Source organism: Octopus bimaculoides, chromosome 2, assembly GCF_046866305.1.
Source record: "Octopus bimaculoides isolate indiv1 chromosome 2, ASM4686630v1, whole genome shotgun sequence".
NCBI classification, from domain to species: Eukaryota; Metazoa; Mollusca; class Cephalopoda; order Octopoda; family Octopodidae; genus Octopus; species Octopus bimaculoides.
This window is the reverse complement of record NC_142929.1, coordinates 113,313,117-113,338,380: the sequence shown is the minus strand read 5'-3', so window position 1 is coordinate 113,338,380 and position 25,264 is coordinate 113,313,117. Positions and strand designations below refer to the sequence as shown.

General features: G+C 33.0%; 1 protein-coding gene across 10 annotated transcripts in view; it reads left to right on the top strand.

The window, feature by feature from the left end:
* LOC106867486 (innexin unc-9) overlaps positions 1–25,264 on the top strand; it is a 956,248-nt gene that overhangs the window by 708,916 nt on the left and 222,068 nt on the right. The window lies entirely within an intron of this gene.

Below are 25,264 nucleotides of genomic sequence, written 5' to 3'. Positions count from 1 at the left end.
TGCTCAGTTTAATGATTAATGCTCTTGCATTGATTTTATGATATATCTCTTCTTGCGTCCGAAGTTCAAATGCTGCTAAGGTCAATTTTAACTCCCATGTTTCAGGGTCGATAGACTTAAATATCAGTCAACCACTAAGGCTGATTTGACCACCTACATATTATTACACTTCTTTCAACGTTTGTGACTTTGTACCTATATAAAAAATCAATATGTTGTAGTTTAATGATTAATTTATTATATATACTTTGTAGTTCAAAGATGGCGTTGAATAACTTGAGGCTAACAACATTAACACCATTATTAACAGCTACAAGAACAACACTATTCTACATGCCTGATTTTATTAAACAAAAGAGGACGTTCCACTCAGTAAAGTTGTGTCTCTGAAACTAGGATTAAGTACATTCCCTAATCCCATTCCCGATTAGGGGTTAATAAAAAGACTTTTCATCGAGTCAAATTAGATACAACAACATTTGTTATCTCGTACCAACTGTTATATATAGTCTTCATGCAGCTGTAAATTATCGACTTTGATACAATCACAAAGCCTTAATCTTTAATTAGGGAAAGATGAACAGTCAATTAAATCAATCTTGGTGATTTGACTTGCACTTTATTTTATCGATCATCGGAACTGTAAAAGAGAATGTCGACATCGGTAGGATACAAAATCTGAACTTATAAGAAAGTATTTAAATAATAGAAATCCTTTAGTCCGACATTCTAACGGTTCTGCAAAGATACTGAATCATAAAAAGAGAAAAAAAATTAACAGTGAGAGGAAATATAAATGTTATCAAAAGATGTAAGATCATATTTAACGCATTGTACGTGAAATATATCAAAACTTATACGAATGGAACATTTTATTTAATATTTGCAACACAGCAGCAAATTTAGGAAACAGATGATCAAATTTATGGAAACAGATGATCAAATTTATGCCCCACGATGCAATATATGAGTTTGTATTTTTAGGCCAGTATCTTCATGTGTGTGTGTGTGTGTGTGTGTGTGTGTGTGAGTCTGATTAATGTATGTATATATATATATATATATATATATATATATGGATGGATGGATACAAACACACATACTCGCATGTATATAAATACATATTATATATATATATATATATATATATATATATATATATATATATACAAACAAACATACATGCATAGAGAGAGAGAGAAACAGAGTAAGAGACTGGGAGAAAGACACAGAGACTGACAAAAATAAGTACTGGGGTCAATTCATTCGACTAAAGTACTTCAAGTTGGTGCCCGAGCATGGCCGCCAGTCTAAGGACTAAAACAAGTGACAGATAATATATATTATATATATAGCAATAAGAAATTGGAAGGGAATAAGTGGTATTCATCAGCATGCAGACATTGTATTGTGTCAATTTACTTGTTTATTTTTTTACTAAAAGGACAATGTAACAATATAGAAACACATGTGACATATTATGTCATATCAATAATTAAAAAATGACATATAGTGACAGAAAATGTGATAGATACTTGCAGCTGTTTCAGCCTAGAGGTGACATGCCTCATTCTATCTTTATCACTGCAGTAGACTGAAGTAACTGATAGATGAAATAGAGGTACATGGATGATTCTCTAGGCCTCTTCAGAGATTTTATAGAGTTCATAAGGTTAAGTTAAAAATATAGAAATATAAAAATATAAAATCCGTAAAAACCCACATATATATGCATACTTTAGCATATACATAGATATACATAAATAAACATAAATACAAAAATACATATATGTACATTTAAATGTGCATACACAAATGTCCATACATGCATACAAATGAATCAATTATTATTGTTATTATACATGAGGAGAACACATATATATATACACACCCACGCATACATACATACACATATGTATAGGTTTGGACATGTTTGTTGGAATTATAAGGATACGAACTAATGCACCAGTCTTCATATATGTATGTGTTTTCGTTCTCGCCCCATTTTCTTCTCAATCCTGTCTGTCGAAGAGCGTAGGCTCGAAACGTCAAAGATTGTTCCATTATTCCCCAGCGTCAAACAAATACACCTTCTAGTTGTTCCTTCACCTGTTTTCTTTTGTTTTCCGTAAATTTGAACTACACACACACGCACACATGCATACATACATATAATATATATATAAAACTAGATGTAGGCACATCACGAGATGGGATATAGAAATACGCAAATTAGCAATAATATATTCAGACAAATTAATTTTTTTAATTTTGTTTCTCCGTGAATATAGATCATGTGGAATGGAATAGTCAAGTATATCGGTCATAATTCATAACATTTGTGTATTTTATCGACCTCGAAAGGACAAGATTCATGTCAGTGAGGTCTGAATGTAATGACGTAACTTATATACCACAGTGTTTTCTACGGCACTGTATCGATTTAGCTACTCCACGTACATTAATCATATGTGCTCGGAGGCACAGGCACACATAATTCTTTCTCATGTATACCCATTAGCAAATTCTACTGAGCCACGTAGACGAGAAAAGGATCGTCATGTCATCTTAAGGTGTGCTGGAAATAGCAGCCAAAACCGGTCAAGTCACAATGTAAGGTCTTCGAGAAGAAAACATGCAATGAGTTATGTATTCAAAGTAAAATTACGCCTGAAAAGTCGAAACATTCATGGCTCGAATACTTTTCAAAATAAGGTTTACACAATCAAACATACGCCTAAGTTATTAACATCTCTGCTTGAACTATTATGCGGTCATTAGACCTTCTAGATTTAGCAGCAAAATTACCATTACATAACATTCTATTGTTTCAAAAGTGGTTGGAATATTAGGATGGGGAGGCTTTGAATCACAGGACGGCTCAGCTATGGGTGTCCGGTGTAAAAACATCAACATCAACAAGCCAATCAAATCCCACCAGGAGTGCTCAGTACTCGCTTAATTGTACTCAGTACTATTTTCACTAACTTGCAAATAATAGTCATCTATATTACTTTATATATATATATATATATATATATATATATATATATATATATATATATGAATACGTGTGCATGTGTGTGTATGTCTATATATACTTACATACATATATACATATATATATATATACATACCTATATATATACATACATATATATACATATATATACATACTTATATATATATAAACATATATACACTCACACACACGCACACATATATATACACATATATATACACATATATATATGAGAGAGAGATGCAGAAAGACATCGATAGATAGATGTGTGTGTGTGTGTGTGTGTGCGTGCAAGTGTCTTCATATCGATACTGCCATGAAATAATCTTGCCATTCCTTGAAATTATCTCAAGATAATGAAATAAAACATATAGAAAGAAATACCATAACCGTACTATTCTGAGGTGAACCAGAGGAAATGCAACAAAAAGACACTGAAAGGCTGATAGTTGTAATGGAGTGGTCGTAAATAGCAATTTTACGTAAGGTACAGAAACGTTATTTTTCCTTCCGTTTCGTTTTTGTCTTATTTTACTGTTTCTGCCACGTTTTTCTCTTTCATCAGCACCGTTTTCTCCTCACACTGCCTCATACGCATATCACGCACACACATGCACACACACACACACACACGCACACACACACAAAGTCATGATTCTTCACTCCCACTCCGTTTCTGTCTCTCTCTCTCTCTTTCTTAGTTATCTTCCTCAGAAAACAAATTATAAGCACTATATATTTGTTCAACGTCCTCAGTTAAATTCCTTATCGTACGTTTGAAACTGGGGGGTTCAAATAACATTGAAATTAGAAAATTATTCATTAACAGGTCCATATTTAAATTTGTATATATTTATAAAATATTCATGTATTAGGGTCTGTGAACCTATCATTTCCATAATGATTTGACATAGCGCACAGACACACACACACACAAACACATATATGTATATATATATATATATGTATATATATTATATATATATATATATATATATATATATATATATATATATATATATATATATATATATATATATATATATATATATATATATATATATATGCATATATATACATGTATATATGCGTATATATATATATATATATATATATATATATATATGTATACATACATATACACACACAAGCAGCCAAAATCATGAAAAGAGATGAAAAGAGGCGAGCTTATCCCGGTCTCAGTCTAATATTACGTACTCTCTATATATATTACGTATATATATATATTAAAGAACAATAATGTATATATATGGTGTAAGCTTGAGTGCGCGCGCACGTATGTAAGAAGTTTGATCACATATACATGTCAATAATTCCAGCAACATCTCAAAGTATTGTCTTACTCTCCTTTTTTTTTCTACCTATTCTCTTTAGTATTCTTATTAATACCTTTTAATATATTTTTTGGCAACTTTTATTTTTTCCTTTCCGTTTTGTTATTCATGTATAGCTCTTTTCTTTTTTCTTTCATGCTATATACCTTCAGACATTTCGATCTTACACGTTTCTGTTACTTCTTTCTTCTATATATTTCTCCTCCCTATCCCTCTATTTCCCTAGTTATTTAACCCTCCTTCTATCCATCAATGCAGTAATCTAGCTCTCTACCTGGCTGACTGCCTGCCTGTCAGTTAATCTATCTTTTTCCTGACATTTTGTCACAGTTAGTACATAGCTATTTTGGTATTTATATCATTGTGTGTGAAGTTATACTGCGTACATACCATATCGTGTCACTGTAAACATGCATGTGTACATGCATACATGCTTGTTTACATAGGTACATGTTAGTGTATATGTGCGTTGGAATGTTTATACATACATGTATGTATGAATGAATGATTGTATGCAAATATACACATTCACACATATAGATATATGAAAGTAATGTATTATATATATATATATATATATATATATATATATATATATATATATATATATATATATATATATATATATATACGTATTTATTTATTTATTTATTTATTGTGCGCGCGTATGTGTGTGTACATATTAAAGAACGATGATATCTATATAATATATATTATTGTGCTTTCTAACGAAATATATAGAACTGCTAAAGATATGTGGTCGGGTCGAACCCGAAACAAAAGATAAGAATTAAGATATAAACTCAAATTAGGCAATCATACTCATGCGTTTATAAATTCGACTTAAAATGCGTATTCATATATTAATATATATCGAGACATATGAATAATTTTTTTAGAAAATATTCATAAAATATAAATATATATATCGCAGGAGTGGCTGTGTGGTAAGTAGCTTGCTTACCAACCGCATGGTTCCGGGTTCAGTCTCACTGCGTGGCACCTTGGGCAAGTGTCTTCTACTATAGCCTCGGGCCGACCAAAGCCTTGTGAGTGGATTTGGTAGACGGAAACTGAAAGAAACCCGTCGTATATATGTATATGTATATATATGTATATACATGTGTGTGTTTGTGTGTCTGTGTTTGTCCCCCCCAACATCACTTGACAACCGGTGCTGGTGTGTTTACGTCCGGCAAAATAGACCGATAGAATAAGTACTAGGCTTACAAAGAATAAGTCTTGAGGTCGATTTGCTCAACTAAAGGTGGTGCTCCAGCATGGCCGCAGTCAAATGATTGAAACAAGTAAAAGAGTAAAAGAGTATATGAATATGCATAAAAATACATGTAAATACAACTCATGTGGCATACGTGTGGAAGGAAGTGTGAGAAAAAGGGTACTGAATTTTTTTTTTTTAACTGAAGTTAAGAGCGGTTAAGAGTTTCGATTAAAAGATCCATAGACTTCGGTGTGTTTTTTTTAAATATAAATGGTATATAAGGTATATAATACAGTTCGAGGAGGTTCACTTTCAACGGCCGTTTCTAGAGCTCATGTTCTGGTGGAAAAAATTAATAAATCTTACAAAGGAAAGGTATCCTCATAAAATTACATTCTTGACACTTTTGACTCTTACAGAATGATGGATACATATAAAAACAGATTTTCCCCCTACGTATGCAAATGAGTGGAGAGCATGGAATGGTGGGACAAGTACATTAACCTATTGAGACTTAATTCTGACTAAACACAGGACAATGAAATTTTCACTGTACTAAGAGCTAAAAGGTTTCAAGTTGTAGGCACTCTTCCAAGTCCTTCAATATGTTTGGTTCTATAGTTTTTCAAGAAAGTGGAATGGAATTTAGGACTATTTGAGGGAATCGCATCAGAGAATTTATTTAATGTATTTAAACTATATATGATCTAAGGATGATATACCATTCCCTTATACATAAGCTGAATAATCATCAGTGCTGCTATCTCTTAGATGGTGTACATATGAGGCGAGAGTTGTTGAGTTTTTATACTTAACTTTAATAAAGGAATTTAAGTGGCCTCTATATCTCCTCTTAAAACCAACAGTGCTTCCTATATATACCTTAGTTTTTTGGTTATCTATTTTTACTATGCACTATACACCACATTTTTCCTAAGACATGAACCGGCAAATGAACATGATTCAAGTACTCTACAGCTACAAGTTTTTTGCTAAATTTGTTCTACTATTATTCCTCTTAACCGCTCTTAACTTCAGTACAAAAAAAATTTACAGTCCTCATCTTATCTGTCCTTTTCTCACACTCCCTTCCATACGTATCCAACATGGGTTTTATTTGCATGTATTTTTATGTATATTTATATATATGTTTATATTTTATGAATATTTTTTTTAATATTCATATGTGTCGATATGTATTAATATATGTATTCGCATTTTAAGTCGAATTTATGAATGTATGAGTATGATTGCCCAATTTGTGTTTATATCTTAATTCTTATATATATATATTTGCATGTATATATGTTATGCTCAACGTAGTGTAACTCGTAATTACTGAAATATATTTAAATATCTGAAAACCTTTGAGAGTGAACTACAACAATCTAAACATCCCTTCCATATTTTCGATGTGTAGAAAAACAACTGGGTGTAAAGATATCCTGACTATTGACTTCCCAAACATAACGTACCCAATCTTCCCCACCCCCAGTCGATAGCACTGAGTATCCAGCACTGATTATCCAGCACTGAGTATCCAGCACTGAGTATCCAGCACTGAGTATCCAGCACTGAGTATCCAGCACTGAGTATCCAGCACTGAGTATCCAGCACTGAGTATCCAGGATAAAGCTCTCACGAATTAATCTGCTTTACTGAGGAGGATAGGTTAATTTGGATATTTGTACCTTAGACGGTTCATCGTTAATTATTATACATTTCATGCTTAACACAGTATGAATCAGATCTGCTGAAATGAATTTAAACATTAGAAATCTTTATCTATAATAATGAAGTATAACAATGGAAATAAATTTCTTCTCTGCTTTCGATATACGTAACAAAGAGGGGAGTAGGGAATCTCCTGACGACTTGGATTTCGGTTACTTTTTTCTCTTCTAATGTGAGAGAAATGACAAAACTCAATTGCCGATAAATACAAAGATAAATTGAAGGTAATTTAAATAAAAGGATAAACTGAATCTAACATCCCTTTAAACACCATCCATTTAACTTACAGTCTTATAATTAATTACTTCCATCTCTTATCAACAATATCTGATATATATTCTTGACTGACGTATGTGTTCGATCTATGGCTCTCCCATATCAAGAGGAAAACATTAGTTTACTTGTCTCACTCCCAAATTACAGGCATTTTTAAATAGCGCTATCAAATCCTAAATATTATCTACTTGTTTATAAACATTTATCTGATATGCCTCAAATGTATTGATTCTGTATCAAAATTGACCATCTATTAAATATATTCACTGTAAATATGTGCATTTAATTCTGTTTCTATTTCCGGTGTGTGCTCATCTTGGATGAACACAGCTACATGTGGAAATAAACAGAAAAAGGAACTAAATTCTGTGTAATGTATACACAGCAAATACATTCACTAACTGTAGATGTTAGTGGGTGTGTGGCTTAGTGATATACGTTATGGCACCGTTTATTTGCTATCACACAGAGCCGTACAATCCTTCCTTCTTTTAATCTACCAAAGAGTCAATATTTGTATTAGATGTAAAGTTCATGCAATACAGTCATTAGTTATGACTTGACGTGTATGCATTAGTTAGCTTTTTTTAGTGAACACATCCAAACATAAATAATAGAGAAAATATAAGAAGAACTGCATAATACTCTAGTAGTTTTGAATATGCAGAAGTACACAAGCACGCACGCATACGGAGGCAAGTGTACACCTACGTGAATATATCCTTTCACACACACACACACACACTCACACACACACACACACACACACACACACACACATATAAAAATACATACATATATATATATATATATATATATATATCTGTGTGTATGTGGTGTGTAAACATATACGCAAGCGCCTATACCTACTCAATCATATATAAATACATGATTGTGAATATATATGTGCATTCATATCTATATAAGTAAATATATATATACATATATATATATATATATATATATATATATATATATATATGCACATATATATATATATATATATATATATATATATATATATATATATATATATATATATATATATATACATGCATACATATATACCTGCATACATATGCACATACATACACATATACGTATATATTTAATATTATATTATAACTAATATACATACGTGAATATGAATATAATATATTATATGATATTTGTATGTGAGTACGTATGTTTATATATTTATGTATGTACTTGTATTATTGACAATACAAAATTCTGATCCTTCCTTTGTCAGTATCTAGATTGGCATGTGACAAATACTGTAAAGAATAGATAAGTTTGAAACGAATCGCGTTTGTAAATCACTGTTGATTCTTGTTTGAAATTAACTCCATTTTGTGTAAGTATGCATAAGGCAGATCACGTATGCCCTTGATAAAGACATGAGCCTCACATTGCATTCTCTGTTAAATATGTAATCTTGTGACAAATAAATCAATATCTATACACTGTTAGGCTTACCTTTTGTCAATAGTTCTACATATATCATGTTTAAAGTATCATTGCTACCATAAAAGATTTTATACTGGGTAGAATTCTTGATACATTCCTTCGTTGAGTCAATGTCCACAGTAAATCAAGCGAATGTGTATTATCACTATCGACACACGTGTATTCAACCTGTCTGCCTCATTGTGTCACATCACCATTACCATTCACGAAAAAGATATGACGTAACATGTTACCTTCTTGTGAATCGATACCATTGATTTCCTTTGACAAGACACAGGCAAAATACACACATGCACTCACACACGTACATGCACTCACGCAGATGCACCCGTATGGCGTTAGTTTTCTCAAGAGAAGGAGCGTATTTATTTGCTTTGACACCAATGTATTACTGGAGTTTCTACAATTATTTCATTCGTCACTGAAAGGTAAATCTTGAGTTTAGCAGCATTTTCACATTGTAAAAGAATAAACTAAACGCTGTAAAAATGTCGTTCCTCGCTCTCCAATATTTCCCAGTTCTTCTCACCCGCTGTGAACAATTATGATAAAAATTCAGAGGATAAAACATACTTTAAAGATAGTAATAAACATTATTCTCTAAGCTCTTTACTGATTAATCAATATTAAGATTATACTTTCATCATTCTTTCTTCTAATATTTCATAAAAATTCCTAGAAATAATTCCGAAATCGTTACCATAGAATCCTTCTAAAATATCTGAGTTTGCAATGATATAGAAATGTCCTGCAATCCACTACATTAGACACACAGTTAGATGTAATTAGCTACCATAACACGAGAATGACTTCCGCTCTAATAGATTGATTGGCAATGCTTTCATTCTCATATCTCACTAAATAAGCATTCTTCATGGAACTCTCTTTAGTAATTGTATTAGTTCTCTTTACGGTCGATGAAACATTTGCCAAACTAAGGAATTCTCAAGCAACTTCTCTTAACTTCATTTGTTAACGTCTATTGCTTGCATTCGGAATTTCAGACGAAGAAAGTAGCTTAGGCATAATACAGTTGGCCTCAAACGAGCAGATCACTTAACAAGCAGGGTATATTATAGTTTCGAACCCTACATTCCCGATTATATTGCTTTTATATCCTCAAATATATCTATTAAGATGGTTAATAATTATACATTTGCATATACACTTCTTCGTATAAACACACACTCTTACACACATACATACACAAATATATGTGTGTGTATTTGTGTGTGTGTGTGTGTGTGTGTGTGTGTGTGTGTGTGTGTGTGTGTGTGTGTGTGTGTGTGTGTTTGCGAGTTTGTGTTTGCTCGTTAGAACTGAAAACTACACTAACTAGAATAAATAGCTCAAAATAAATTTATATTAAAGTTTTTCAAATAATTGATTAAAGAAGATAAAATTGCATATATTCCATTCTGAAATACTTATAATGTATTATTACGAAGGTGTTGCATCTGAGTTTATCATTTAGAGTATATCAAACGATTAAAACAAAATTTTGAATATTCTGTGTAGCAAAAACGTAAACATTCACGATATCTGTTAAGGTGCATTTCTTTAACAAATAGTATTTTCAAACTTTTCAATTGTCCAGTCAGCGAGTTTTTTTTTTTCGTTGTATAATAATGAGTGAGCACAGGGATTTTCCATTTAACGATATAATAAAAGGGTTCTGTTTCCAATCCTTATATGAATTTAAGAGAGTATTGCGTCAGTACTACCGTCGAGGTTGCAGAACATGAAAGTATACTTGTGATATCTAAAAATCAAATGATATGAGATGAGACTAATATATATCATTGATGGATTATTAGTTTCCCTTGTTGCCTGGCGAACAATACCTTTCAGTTGTCATTTACAGTTTATAAAGCATATGATTGAACATAAAATTTTAATGCAATTTTTTATATATATTTTGTAGTATTTGTGTTTGGAGTAAATGTTTCTTTAATTAAGTGTCGAATATTTATACCATATAATTTTTCTTATCTTGGTCCTTTTGTCATTTTCTACATAACTCAATTTTCTTTCGGAATGAATGCTGAAGAAAGCACCATTATTATAAGTGAAGATGTTAAAAGTTTCTTGATCTGGAGAGCATTTTGATAACCAAAGAGAGTTTTGCGTTAACAAGTTCATTAATTATATTCTGAAGCTAAGCCGAACATTTTGCAACAGTTTTAAGTACATGTGAGTGATTTCACTTCTACTATATTTTATACAGATATTATTCTAAAATAATCTCGAAAATTCTAACATTATTCCGATACATTTCCCTAATATATCATAATTGCATAACTAAACTAGATAAATGGAATTTGTTATAATTCCCACGAAAAAGAAAACTTACTCCACTTCTAGTGGCTTTGCAATTTTTCCTACCATCAATTCATCTTTGTACTGTATCTTTCTAACTACACACACACACACACAAAAAAAAACCACATCCATACTCAAACAGACATATAATACATATGTTACGAAGAGTCTGAATTTGATGAAGCCCGAAAAGAATGCTGTTTGATGACCTAATTTACTCGTTCACCGGAAATCCTATCATGCAAATGAACCGAAACGGAAATTCATCAAAGAAAGCTCACTTAATTCAAACAATCATACATTTAATATGCCACATAAATAAAAGTTCGAATCATGACTAAGCCAACTATTCTTTTAATTTGTATAAATGTCACAAGATTAATGCTATTTTCAAGTCATAAAGATAACTGAGAATTTCTAATCAATTCTTTATTTATCATAATTATGTTTTCACATATATTCTATAATACTACTATTTATTTATAAAATCATGTGTATCAAAAAATGCTAATATAAAACACGTACACGAATACCTAGCGCATACATTCTGTGTGTTTTCTTTTGTTTACGATGGGGGTCAACAAGATTTGCTTGTACTCCTTGAGATGTTTTATAGGTTTCAGGTGTTATCTTTACTAAATGGCAAGTGTTAGATTGTTATATAAAATGAGACATTGAAATAGATCGTTTTAGACTATCTTTGTAATCACCATCAGTAGGATAGATTTAATATATGTCTCAGCATAAAACATTTATCAACGTATCTCTTTGTTCATTTATGAGTCAACGTAAATTTTATAAAAAGACTCGAAAATCTAGCCTCTAGGTGAAATTTATTGAAATGTGTATTGAAAAAATTATCTCAATAGTAACACATATTACTATAGAAATGTCTTCATGTCCTGAAGCTGTACATTAATATAACAACAATACTATAACACTATTGGAATTGAAATATGTTGACTGAAGGAGTTTGTGTACCAAGCTGTTTAGTCATCAACGATGTACTGAATTTGTGGCAACGATATAAGGTCAGTGGATAGATTAGGCAGTGTTGCGGTTGGGTGGGGATCTCCATTGAATACAAGTGTCTATAGTTTTGAAGACGTCTTATTGATAGACTGAAATCATTCTTTGTTGTCCGTTCGAATGTGGTCTTGATAGTCGTGGTGGTTCGGATATTAATATAGATGACGGATGGAATAGTTGTCCGATATGTCAATAAGATTTCCAACAAAATAGAACATTCTAGAAAACTGAATATCTACCTATCCGATACGGTGAGTCGAACATCAATTCATTAAACGTTTGATTATTAATGGAAGAGGTCTAAATTGAAAAGAATATTAATGGATTAACCAAACGTATGAAAAGTTTATGAGTTATGAGTGGTGGTAGGTTGTGTAGGCAGAAGCTAAATGGAGGTAAAAGATATTTATGGAGTGAGTATTAAAAGTCTGTTACGTAGGCAAGTATTTGAAGACCGGATATTAAGACATGAGTCTGAATCAAAGAAAATGTAATATTCAAAAGGAATTCTATTAATACCAGAAAGAAGACAAAACCAGCAATGATATAGATGTGTCGCTAGTTGACACAGTTCCGGCAGAAAGACTTGTATATGTACAGGTATACACACTCTGGTAGACAGAATAGTTAATATTCCTCTTCAAAAATATATATTTCAAATACTAACGAGTAAATGTGTAAATGATAAAAAAAATGACAACTAGTTGGCTTAGTACATTATCTTTTATGTTTCGAATTGATGCTTTTACTATGCTTTGATGAGAATAAAAAATAATGGTTTTAGATAATTTTACGTTCAATGTACTCTCCTCTCTTTCTCCTTCTCTCTCTCTCTGTCTCTCTCTCTCTGTCTCTCTCTCTCTCCCTCTCTGTCTCTCTCTTTCACTCTCTCTTTATTTCTGCCTTCCTTCTTTCTCACTTTTACACTGCGCTCCTTTTACCATAGCTGTACAATAACAATTCACCAGGATGCTACTTCTCCAGATTGTATGGCCTTGTGCCAATGTAAGAAATCAATAATATAAATATATCAAGACTAGGCAACATGATTTGCAATATATTCCTTTACGATCCGAGTTCAAATCCTTAAAAGACAAGCAAATCCTTTTGTTTGCCTTTTAATTTTCCAAGTTCTTTTAAGTATACACCAGCAACTTCTGTTGGAAGCATTCGGACCAAATCTCCATTAATAAGATATTGCGAGATCCCCCCCCCCACCCGCCACCACACGGGGTGATAAAGGGGTAGTAATTCATGTAAAAGCAACAAAATTATAGGTTCATTAAGTTAAGTTTTATTTGTGAAATACCGTTGCTTTGAATTTGCTTCAGAAAGAGGTCTGTGTTTGTGATGGTTAGTTGCGGGTGGTAGCGCTAGGAATGTGGCCTGGGTGTCTAGCGGGGAAACAGCCCGAAATGTTTAGGAACCACTGATCTAAACTAAGCCGGCACCATTACCACGACCATCAGCGATCATCAGACTTAACATCAGCAACATCATTTTCAGCAGCAGCAGCTGTCAGAACAGCTTGTGCAACTACATGACTAACAACTTTATAATGATAATCTTCATATTAGCACCATTTCCCAACACCACCAACACCACCACAACAACTACCGCTACAGTCATAATCCATTATAATCGCGAAAACCATAATCATTATCATCAACATCACCATAATTGTCCTCAGCTTTCTCATTATCTTTCTAATTATCATTATCAATATTATAATTACCAACACTATTATCACCAGCATTACCTTCACAATCATCATCAATATCATCAGCATCGTCACCATCATCACTTCCACCGTTGTCTTCGTCAGCATCATCATTATCATCATTATTGACGTCGGCAGAAAAAAAATAACGCCATTATTGTCAACAAGATAAATCTAAGTACCGCCCACCACTACTCACATCTCTGTATTAAGCGGAGTGCATCCTTATTTTATTTGTGAAACAAATAACTAATTTGAAATACATTTAATTTAACCAGACTAAAGGTTTCATTTTTATAAACACAACTGTATATACATTTACAAGGCTTTGCCTATGTACATGTGTGTGTATATGCGTGTGTGTATGCATATCTCTCTCTCTCTCTCTCTCTCTCTCTCTCTATATATATATATATATATATATATATATATATATATATATATATATATATATATATATATATACATATACAGTATATATGCATCATATATATATATGATATTGTTTACACACATTCGCACCCATATATATATATATATATATATATATATATATATATATATATATATATATATATATATATACATAGGCGCAAAGCTTAGTAGTTAGAGTGTTGCACTCATGATTGCGAGATCGTGGGTTCGATTCCCAGACCGGGCGTTCCGTTGTATTCTAGAGCAAACTACTTCATTTCATGTTCCTCTGTGATCATTTCGTCATGACATGTGGCACACGGTGCACCTGTACTGGTAATGTCGATTTGATGGAGGAAGTGAGCTTATGTGTACACAAATATTTAATCATTATATACAAATCATCTGCGTGATTGTTCGGCAAGAAATTCAATTCTGTTCTTTATTGGCCACTAAGGGCTTTACACAGAGGGACAAGTACAGGACAGACAGGGTGGGGTCATGCATATAATCGATAACAAAATAAAATAACAAAGTGATAGCGTGTAAACAGTGGTAACAAGCGTGAAGTTTGAAAAAGTTTAAATATAAATGAGGATAACAAGGTGGTACACCGAAAGGAGGAGCATGCTGGGTTGGACGTGGAGACACCACAAGCCACGAGCCAAACTGGTCGCTCGGATAAGACTTAGGAATTCACGCTCAAGTTAGTCTCATATGACTATTACATCCAAATCCATTGGTCTGAGATCGTTGAGCAAGTATCCTTGCTTCCAAGCCGATCCCAGGCCACGTACATATATGCTGCCTAGCTTGAGCGAGAACATGAAAGAAAAATAAGAAAAAGAGGGGGAATTACTTAGGTTGTGTGCTGAGGGGGAGTAAAGGATTCAAGCGTTCAGACGTGCTTATTGTGTTCGTGAAACTTCTAGTAGTGCAGATATTCAATCACTGATATTTATCTCCCTTGGCATGTCTTCCGTAATTTATTTCTTTTTATATTTTTTACACCTATCTGTATGTGTATGCTATGCATTTTCATGAGCGTGTGTTTGTGTTTGTTTATTATGCATGTATCCGTGTCATAATTTCATAGTTGTACCTGTTCGATCAGAAATTTAATTTGATGTTATGCTGCAACTGAAACTATTATATTGTGATGTATCTTTTTAGTCATTCGAAATCCCGAATATACAATAATCACCAGCTTTGTTTATTTTGCAGATCTATTGTACACAATACTCTTATTATGTGTCAAATATTGTCTTCACCGTTACAGTGGCTTTATATTTTATGTTCATGAAGTGTCACCTATTCTGTTATAATAGTAATATGTAATATTTATAAATATTAATAATATATTTGTTCTGCTAACAGATTTTTTCTTCTTTCTTTTCTAGGTAAGTATCACTTCTCTTCTGAGCAAATAAGGGTAATGTAGAACTTTTCTGTATAATTTGATTGTATTTATATAAAACACCATTAAAATTCTTGTGAATTTAACTGGAATCTTTCGATATCGAGGCAAGTTGATAGAAATAATACCGAAATTTGGCTTAAACTCTTTCCGATGTTATCATTTTATTCTTGTTACTTCAAATAATATTCTTCTGTTTTTTTTTCTTTTGGTCATGTGTGTATGTGTGCGTGTGTGTGTGTGTGTGTGTGTGTGTGTGTGTGTGTGTGTGTGTGTGTGTGTGTATTACATCAAACGATAATAATCATGCAACAGAAAAGTCTTGACCTATGCCATGAGTATTTTAAGGACTTTTTTTAATGTCATCATAGTATATTATTATAACTAACTAGTTCATTTCATGTCAGACCAGCTGCACTTTAAAACATCACAGGATTATGATGAAACACAATAGTTAATAGCATTAAAGCAGTCATAATAGAATAGAAAAGCCACTACATTCTGCAGCTAGAGTAGAGAGTGTAGTACGCATAGAGAAATGTACAGCATTATTTAAGGCTCTAAAACTGTCTGAATAAATTAGAACTTGAAACTTTATTTGGATAATGACAAGAATAAAAAAAAAATTTGATAAAATATAGTGAACCGATGTGGAATGCTGTCATTGTTGTTGTTATCAATGTTCTTGCTGTTTTTTTTTTTTTTGGTTGTTTATCTCCAACTTTGCTCTGATGGAACAAACTTATGATCAATTGTACGTAATTCATGACCATACTATCGTTTCCTTTTCAGCGATAGTGTACTTTTACACATCTCTTTATTAAGGTGATAATGAGTACTTTAGGGGAAATGTGGCAGCCACCACTGAGGAAGGGATAGCGGGTTGTTTTACTTCTACACTGAACTGCAAAATAAACACGAGACGTGTATGACTGTGAAATATGCTTTAATTTCATTATGTCAGAGATAAATTTTGATAAATCTGATAAAGTCAATTTCTTGAATGCACTTTGACCTCAGTCTATGGGGTCGTTGTCATGTGTTCTGGCAGTGGGCGGATCCAGCACATCGAAGTTTTAGGGCGTGACATGTTCAATACCGTGTATGCCCTACATACACGGTATTGTTCAAAGCGACCATACACTCTCGGTACATTGAGTGCATGAGGTGGTTCACAAAACCCATTGGTACCTGTGCTCACACCCTGAAAAAAGCTGCCCCCAGTTCCATACGAGTTTTCGGCCTTGGGACCACCTGGTTCAGCCGTCGCTGGATTTCATCCCACAGGTGTTCAATTAGGGCTGACAGCCAGCCACGGCATGTTTCTGATGTTGTGCTGACGCAGGAAGTCCATGGTGACCCTGGTCGTGTGGGAGGGAGCATTGTCCTGCTGGAACACGTGGCTATGGGGACGCGCTAAGAAGGGTACGATGTGAGGTCTTAGGATTCAGGCATATAGCACCCCAAACCATGATGCATGTGACACATGTGTTTCTGTAGTATTCACCCTCACTCTGCTATCCGAGGTGGAAACGTAGTACCGGCTCAAGTTAGAGAGGTCTATCGGCTTCCATTATTGATACCGCCAATGTCGGTGCTGTGTAGCCCACTGTAGACGTACCTGACGGTGGTGAGAGGTGAGGAGAGGCCCTCGAGCAGGACGACGTCAACGCAAGTTGTTGGTGGCCAGTCGACGTCGTACCGTGTCGTCGTTGATGGGTCGCTGTCCAGTGCCAATGGTCTCGCGAGCTGTCACGCTGGCCGGTCCCAATCGCTCACAGAGGTGTTGCAGGTGGATGACGTTGTCTTTACCTGGGCGTGGTCACCCGGAGGTACCCCCTGCGAGCAAGGTCTGCAGTGCTGTTAGTGTTGTATCACTTTTGCAGGCGATTGATGGTGCTGACATGGATAATGTAAGCTTTCGCAACAACCAGGGAACGCTGCCTTGCTTGCAATCGACCGATAGCTTGTTCTCTCTGCGCTGCTGACAATCGAGTCATACTCGATGCGTCCAAATTACGAATGCCAGGAACGTGGTTCAAGTTGATTTTTCACCCATGACCTCCACGAGATGCACGCGAATTTCGGTTTTCATGACAATTGTTCGCGACTGCCACCCACGGCATTCAACGCAGCTGCGTTTTGGCGTCTCGTTTCAGGGAAAGTTGAAAGGTTACTTGCAATATAGATCTTAGCCATAAAACAGCATGTCTTGGAATATTTGCACTTACATACCCGAAATAAATTTTCAGAATTTACCATATAAAAATGACATTTGAAGAAATCGCGTTTCTTTTGCGGTTCAGCGTTGGCTTGTCAAAAGTGGTTGTCAAATGCCCTTGAATTTTGCAGGTCCCTAGACTTCTCAGTTGCTGTAGTGTTTATTCAACTGGAATAGCTAAGTTATTGGACAACTAATCGTGTGGTTGGGGATTCAATTTCGTGTAAGCAAGGCTACACAATGTCGCCAGTATCGAAATATTTAATCCTTGAACTTTGAGATTACTGCAGTAAGTATTTATGCCAGGGTTGTTTAGTTCACCGCTATAAATAATGGAAGCACAGTAAACTCGGTCACTGCTTTAATGGCCTGCAATGTAAAAATTCAGTTCGCTACCTTCGAGTGGAGTAGTGTAAGAGTTTAATTCTAATCCAGTAGTAATTAAAAGTTAAGTTACTCTTATCTTGGATATAAGCAAAGCTGTGTGGTTAGGAAGTTCACATCTCTAGGTTCGATCCCACTTTACCCAACTTGGGAAAATATCTTCTATTATATCCTCTTGTTGACCACAGTCAACTAGTTAACGAATCAGTTGCGTGTTCGATCATTTTATTAATCAATTTCTTAGTCTTGAGAGTCATTCCTTTACTTTCCGTAACCTGCGCCCTTATTGCTGACGTGCCCTCATTTACTTGTTGTGCCGTAAACTAAACTCTCTAAGGTTTTGTTAGTCTTTCATTGTTTTTGAATGGTGTGAATGTGTATGTTCGTGTTTGTGTGTGAGTGTACACGTGTGTATGTGTCGGTTTAATTAGAAAGGCTTTGTTTTTGCGTTGTATGCTCAGTGTAAGTCCAGTGTATGTGCTGTGTGTACATGTGCGCGCGTATGTGTGTGTGTATGTGTCTACGTGGTTAATTGATATTTATTCATGTGTGTCAGTGTTTGATACTTCGAGTTTCAGAGGTAAATTGCAATGAATGTAGGTAATCTCATTTATAGGTCAATGGGACCTACCAAAAACATCTGAAGTAGACGCCCTAATGCTGTCGAATTGATAATTAGTACATATTTTACAGTTAAATTAGCATCAAATCTCTTAACTTTACGTTTCTTTCGACAAGGCTAGTGATACTAAAATTAAGACGGTGATCGATGTGGTACATTTGGTGTATATACATAGAGCTCAAGATCAAACCTTGGAATCCGTTCTAGTTCTATGATCAATAATTGATCTGAAGCTATGGAAGTTTCCATTAGGAAAGGTAAACGCTAGTTTATAGATATTTTGAAAGATACACTCAATTCTCATAATTCTAATATAAGAATAAGATGTGTCTTTTGTGTGTGTGTGTGTGTGTGTGTGTGTGTGTGTGTGTGTGTGTGTGTGTGTGTGTGTGTGTGTGTTTCTTATATTCTTTATCTATTATATTAAAACAAATCATACGGGATAATTTTTGAATTCGAATTAATACTCCTACAATTTTAGATTTCGGAAATTCTTCATATTTAGTGAATAAGCCTTAGATATTTATGAGTTTCTCAACGGCAACATGTCCTCAATACTAGTTAAATATCACACTAACAGCTAAGCTTCAACATGGTCATTCTAGCTGCTAAAATAGCAACTAAATTTCTTCCGAATCATACTATATTGTCTTATGAAATGAAGGACGTTGGATAATGCAGTTTTTAACATGTTGTCTGTAAAGAGATCCTCTTTAGAACATCTTTCATTATAGGCCTCTGATAAGGGTAATAATGTCAGTTAGTTAAAATAAGTCTTCTATAGATACCAAATATCACATTGCTTTATGATTTCCAAATAAAGCTTAAAGTAGTTTAGGGTATAGCAATGTTTTTTTCATTAGTTTTTTTTTGTAACATTCTAGGGAGAAAGGATTATTTTAAGTGGTTAGTTCGAGCCCTAAGAATAGACATAATATGGACGATGAATGAAGGAAAGTAGTGATCAGAAGTAGTGAAGATGTGAACCGTTACTAGCCAATTTGCAGAGCAGGCTATGCATAACGGCAGAAAAGACCGAGTGTGGAGGCAGCAAATTGCTGCGCAACTCATTCTTGTGGCCTTTTTATTAATATAGGATATTGTATGTGTAGCACCAGTACTGTCTCAGTTGGAGTAGCATTTCCTCGCTTCTCTCACTTGTAGTAGAAGAGTAGTTGTTGTGGGTGGAATTAATTATTCTTCCCGAAGTGAAAGGTCATTTTTGTGGTATAACATTTGTTTTTCCTATCAACGATATGCTGTCACTAGAAGAGATCACCAGTGATAGTGAAGCATAGTATCTATAATGGTGGATGACCCGAAGAAGAGTGGTTAAATATTATTGAAGGGAAAACAATAGAAAAGCATGCCGGGTATAAGCCAAAGAAAGACACTCTTTTTAGTCGTCAAGAGAAAATAACTGCCACATCTCTTACAAATTGAATTACAAAACAAAGAATACAATGAATAATGTGTTCCAGCATAAACTATGTCTGAATAAAAGGCGGCATGGTCGCGGGTAAAACCCTTTGATTATAGCTTGCACGATTATGGATCCCTGATCCGAATATAAACAAAATAATAATACGAACAACAACAATGACAGTACGCAATCAGGTTATCAATGAGATCTAAATACTAAATTTTAAACTTCCTTAAATATATGTCATCAATTGACGAAAAATTTTCGAATATAATGCAGTTGCATCTTCTCTTTTTTTTTAAACACATATTGCTATGCATGTGAATATATGTGGTCAATGACTGGGCTATAGGACACACGACCGTGGAATCGTGGATTCGATTTCCCGAGTGGTCGTACGATGTTTCCTTGGGGAAAGCACATTTTTTCATGTTGCTTCCGTCCTCTGAGCTGAACATGAATTGTGTTTGCTGCAAAGTGGCATCTCACAGCCCTAAACCTTGCAAATAAAACATCTCAATGACCATGAATAATGAATTGCTAGACTTAACATTTATAATCGTGTTAATCAAGTGTGTAATTTGGAGAATATAGACACATGTATAATTTTATACATATATTTTATACAAAATGCTGAATGTTATTTATTAAAAGTTTTCATTAGTAATAAGAGTAAGCTGATGCATTATTACATTTTCATTTCTCACTATAAATTCTCTTTACCCAATAATTCTATATTTTTTTTAATATATCTCTATTATTTGTCCACAGACATTATAATCAATGTTTCACTTACTTTATAAATTTTAATATATAAAGTGAATGTTTGTTTGTCCCAAGTTGTAAACCACAGGGTTTTCACCCAGATAGCTGGAAATTTATAAAGGGCTAATCTTTTCTAGGAGATAGTCATAAGCTTGTGATATTTTCTGATATTCCCTATAAGCTCAGGAAATGTAAAGTATTATTGCTAGTATCTAAAACAAGAGTTTTTATAAGTTACATTTGGAGAAAGAACAATATAACTTCTTTTAACTTGTAATTATTTGGAATAACTTATATAACTACTCATTCTATTACTTGGTATCGCTTATGATTACGGGTTTGTGGGGCTGGAAAGGAAAGAAATAATTCAGCAACTAGCCATCGGAGATAAAAAAACACAAGAAACTTGTTTATTTGTATGTTTGATTTTTGAAACGAATTAACTCGCCAGAAAATTATTCAGTAAGCTAATATAATTGTTTATTTTTTTATACATTTTCTTTCGCACTACATCATTCTAATTTATATGTGAAAAAAATACTAATTTACAACTGTTTCGTAAGTTTAATGATACAGATGTTAGCTATAAATGTATTACTATTCGATTGAAAAACATTCGGGTTTCATCATTGCAACGATGACTATTTCAGTTCTGGGTATTAACTGTACAATTCTGTCTCTTTCTCTTACCCTTTCTCTCACGCACTCTAAGTCTTTGTCTCCCTCCCTTTCTATCTCATTGTACATCAACAGAATCTCATTGAATACTTACGTATAAATAATAAATACTCTACTAAGAAGTACGCATTCTCAACAAGATAGCGTGTTTGGTCAATTCACTAGACAGGAGAAGAAGAACAAGAGTCTGTAGCTCAGGGCTATTCAGGGTCGATTGTTTGCAACAGTGAGCCAAACGGTTAAATTCAGAAGCTATTCTTTCGAACAGATCGTCGACAAAACTGTTTGTGATAGACACAGCTATGATGAAAATACCAGTGGGGCACCATGTCCATCCGCCATTGGTATTTCCAGCTGAAAAGAACCTTTATACTTGCTTGACATGCAAAAAATAACAACCAATTTCTTTTTTTTCTTTTGGAGAGGTACAAGCAGTTTTAAAATCTATATTTAAACAACACAGCGTCAGAATAATGGCCTAAACGCTGAGGCTAAAAGAAGCAACACCCACATATGCACGTTTCTGTGTCTGTTATATGCATTTATGTATGCATATATATATATATATATATATATATATATATGTATGTATGTATGCATGCATGTATCTATGTATGTATGTATGTATGTATGTATGTGTATATATATATATATATATATACATACATACATATAAGCATATGTATGCTTGTACGAGTGTTTATACACAAAAACGTATGTGTATTTACATATATACATATATATATAAATAATTATACTTATATATTTAAATAAATATATATATATATATATATATATATATATATATATATATATATATAGGTATATGTACACATACACACGTTCATATATATATATAAAACTACATAAATACATGTACACATGCGTTCATGCACACGTTCGTACGTACATACCTCCGAAAATAAAATATACATACAAACAAATAGACACGCAAATATATCTACATACTTTTCTATATACAGACATACACGCATTTAATACAAAACACATCTATTGAAGTTTTCAATAAGATACTCAATATCCTTTCTATAATTTTATTTCAATATTCTTTATCTTTACACAATTTAGGATAAAACACTCTTCATCGCATTCTAACATGAATTACACTTGATTATGCTTTTCAGTACAATGTGCTCTTCAGTACGTTATGTCTTTCAGTTTATAATGGATATACAACTGCATCTTTATGTTTACGCTTATCCATTGAAAATTTATTTGACATAGTAAAAACACACAACAATAAGCGAATGAACGATTGCGTTTGTTAACCACAGGTGCATATATATATATATATATATACATATATATATATATATATATATATATATATATATATATATATATATATATATATACACACACATAAAATTGACTACTTTTATATGTATGTAAAGCTATTTGTTTTTGCTATAATTACGGCGATGAAAGTAATGTCACAAATATATTTGATGTAGAGAATTGGATTCCAAGACGATGTCTTCAAGAATGATTGCTTTCAGTGTATTCGATGCTATCCTTAGAGGTTTGATTGCGTTACAGATGATGTTTATTATTATTATTATTATTATTATTATTATTATTATTATTATTATTATTATTATTATTATTATTATTATTATTATTACTATTATTATTATTATTATAGTTGTTGATGTTATTGTTGTTTTTGTTGTTGTTACCGTTATTGTTGCTGTAGTCAATGTCACATTGTTCTTGTTCGTGTTTTTATTACTAATCTTCATTTCAGTAATTTTATTGATTTTTAGAGGAATAATATTCGTATTTGAAAAATTAGAAATGAAATTTTGGTTTTAAAAAAAAATACACAGAAATAAAACATCGGTTGAAAACGACCATAAATAGCTGTAAATTTATTGGATTTTTAATATATAAAGTTAAGTAGTAATTTGTAAACGTGAAATAAAGGAAGGAGGAGCTATATAGAAGGTGTATATAACATGTAAGGTAAATATCTGTGAATAAATATATCTTCTTAGTATGTGTGTGTGTGTGTGTGTGTGTGTGTGTGTGTGTGTGTGTGTGTGTGTGTGTGTGTGTGTGTGTGTGTGTGAATGCGTGTGTGTGAATGCGTGTGTGTGCGAGTGTGTGTATGTGTAAGCATGTGTGTATGTATGCATACGCGAATGTATGTATATATCATTTAGATATATGTCATTTAACGTACACAATTTACAAAAGAGTTAGTGATAATTTCATACTTCATAGATAAAATAATTTAGCGGATTTATATATTATACCTTGTATTTCTAAGCAATCTTTCAATATCAGTGCATATTTTTAGAACGTATCTAAAACCATGACGTTGGTCTATGTAAACGCATGATAAAAAATGAGAAAAAATACGCGATGAAGGTTGATGCAAAAAGTAGAACAAGAAGAAAGAATAGAAAAGTAAGAAGACGAAGACTTTCGTCCCCTTTGTATGTTGAAGTTATAATTAATCTAGCTGCTGTATAATGATTTAACGGGGAGGAATCCAGAGTCTGAGATAGCTACTCAATCCGGAGCAAGTGGTGTTCTCCAGTTTGATAACAGAAACTTGACCGTGTGCTTGCATTTTCAAAAACATTCGGATCTGGAATTAAGAAGTGTGTTGGAAATCTGCCAAATTATTGTATCTCTAAAGCATGAAACTATTAGTAGCTTTATTGTAAATTGTGTATATTAAGATAGCATTTAGGCATTTATCTCTCAATGGATGGAGTACTACATACATATATATACATACATACATACATACATACATATTGATACATACATACATATATATATACATATTCATACATACATACATACACACACACACACATACATACATACATACATACATACATACATACATACATGCAAACATACATACATACGTATACACATTTATATGGTTTATTATATCGAAATATACAAAATATACATGTATACATATATATGAATATAGTTCTATATTTAAGAGATGAGGAATTTTGTACATTATTTACATTATTTACATTTGACAGATATTTGTCCTCATCTTGTTTGTTGTTAACACGTTTCGGCTGATATACCCTCCAGACTTCATCAGGTGTCTTGGGGAAATTTCGAACCTGGGTTCTCATTCCTAAAGTATTTTTCGATGTTGTTATTATTATTATTATTATTATTCCGGTCATCA